General features: G+C 31.6%; 1 pseudogene; it reads right to left on the bottom strand.

The window, feature by feature from the left end:
• Positions 1-800: 800 nt before the first annotated feature.
• Positions 801-919, bottom strand: LOC120612276 (uncharacterized; annotated as a pseudogene).
• Positions 920-2,475: the final 1,556 nt, after the last annotated feature.

The raw sequence follows: 2,475 nt of genomic DNA, 5'->3' as shown, positions 1-2,475 counted from the left end.
ATATTCATTCCTGACACTCTGTTAATGAATTAAAGTGGCTGATAATGTTACCAACCTGCTTAAGAGACATGGCGAAAAGTTGAAGTGACATCACTGTCCCTTAACTTAAAAATTTCTTTGATAACAAATGAAACAAACATTTTTTAAAGTAATTTCCTCTATGAGAACAGAAAGATTCACCAGTTAAAGTACCTTCAGTGAATGACTATATCTACTGCCCCAGCACAATTTATAGTATTTTCTTTCCTCTGCATATGTTTACACATTTCTTGCAATTTCAACTTTTCTAGTATTTCTTTGAGAAACATAGTCATTATTTATGTTTACCCAGGACAACTGCTTTCCTGAATGTATAGAAGTTTTGTTGTAATTTTCTAGAAATGCTAACAGCTTTCATATAACTCTCAGGGCTGCATCAGAGCACATTACCATTGCTACCTAGAGATTGTGTTTCCTATTTTTTTTTCTTTTTTTTAGCAGTAGCTGAAAGAATCACCTCAGAATTTCTGAAAAACGTATATGTTTGATAGTTTGTAGAATTCATCTACCTGATTCTTGAAATTATCAGTATTCAATGTTTCAATCATCAGTAATGAACTACAAAGCAAAGATCTACTAGCTTAAAAAAGGAGGATTTAAAAGAGGTTGGTGCTTATTTGCTTTTATTCTCTTTGATAAGATTTTATTTTATTTTATTATTTTATTTTATTACTATTTTTTTTTAAGCAAGGCAACCCTAGGTTGACCTCACAGATTGCAAGGAACTTGTCAGTTTACAATACCTTATTTTTTATTTTTTATGCCTACAGCACCTAGTCTTCCTAGGTGGTCTCCCATCCAAGTACTAACCAGGCCTGACCTTGCTTAGCTTCCAAGATCAGATAGTATTGAGCTTGTTCAGGGTGATATGGCCGTAGACTCTTTGATAAAATTTTAGAATTGAGAAATTATTACAATTAGAATTATTAGTGTTATTTACAAAAATATCTGTTTTTATCATATTATTGGACAGGAGGACTTATACTAATATTAGAATAAACTATATAAAATTGTTGATTCAATCATTTTGATAGAAAAAGTGGCAATTTTATATAGCTGAACCTAATAAGATTTTTTTAGTTTTATATCTTACATTCGAAATTGAAATATAATTCATAGACCATAAAATTCACCCTTTCATCTGTTTCATTCAGTGATTTTTAATTCACAAGATTGTGCAATCATCACCACTAATTCTGGGACATTTGCATTGCCCCCAGAAGAAACCTCAGACCTATTAGCAGTCGCCCCGCACCTTCATACATTCTCGAATTTATTTATGGAAAGTTCTTGAACATAGGAGAAGGAGTAAGAAGCAGAAATAACTAGGATACATGGAAGCATATTGCTAAATGATTTTAAAAAAATCAGACATAGTGCTAAGAGTTAAAAGGGTGGCAGGCCAATGCCAATATATGTAGTCAAAGAAGAATTCATGGAAATGACTTGTGTTTGAATAGAACACTGAAATATTGGTAGAATTTCACCAGATGGAGATAAGAGTTTGCTAAAGTAAAAAGTACATGGGATTTACTATTAGACAATTCTGAGTTCAAATTCCAATTTCTACATGCATTAACTATGACACTTTGTACAACTGTACTTAATGTCTCAGAACCTAAAAGGCTATTTTATAAAAGTAAGAATATAACCACATTGAAGAGTTGTTGTAAAGACTACAAAAACTTTATGTAAAGTGCCTAGTGCAATTCTTGGCATATATAATTGTACCTGTAACGGTAGATAACAACAATTGTTAATACTGATTTTATTGAGACAAAAACAAACAAACAAAAAAACAACAAAACATGACCCAAACTGCTATACATAAAAGTAAGATGAAAGCAGCACCAGCTAACCCTCTGAGTCATGGCTTCCTCTCTCTAGCTCTGGATTATTGTCTAGCAAATGTTTAACAAGTGGGTCTGAGTTTGGGGGGAGGGAGAAAGTCTTGAGATGTAGCATTTGGTGATTCCTGTGATACAAATAACTCCTAACATAGGCTATTTCAAGCTACTATTTAACAACTGGCTCATATATATCTTGCAATTTAAAAAATCAGCTCTTTCGAGAAAAAGCATTGTGAACTGATCCAACATAGCACTGTACATAGTACTCAAAAACACTAATAGTTTTATGATCAATTAATTAGAAAATTTTCTTTTAAATATTTGACGTTATGTCAAACTCCTTGATGGATTGTTACATAGATACTTAAGTGAAGTTTAGGATTATTTCAGGAAAACAACTAATGTTACTAGATGAGCTTGGGAACACATTATTTTTTTCATAAAAATAATGAAATATAGTATTTCTGTTTTTTTAAAAATTTACTCTTCACTGAATTTTCTAAAGAGATCAAATTCAAATAATAAAAGATGCATGCAGTGTCAAGACCAGTCTAATTAACCTGAGTCAGAGTATCAATATCTGGAC

Source organism: Pteropus medius, unplaced genomic scaffold, assembly GCF_902729225.1.
Source record: "Pteropus medius unplaced genomic scaffold, Ma_sr-lr_union100, whole genome shotgun sequence".
In the NCBI taxonomy this organism is placed as follows: domain Eukaryota; kingdom Metazoa; phylum Chordata; class Mammalia; order Chiroptera; family Pteropodidae; genus Pteropus; species Pteropus medius.
Note: the sequence above shows the minus strand (reverse complement) of the source record. Positions and strands in the feature narration are given on the sequence as shown.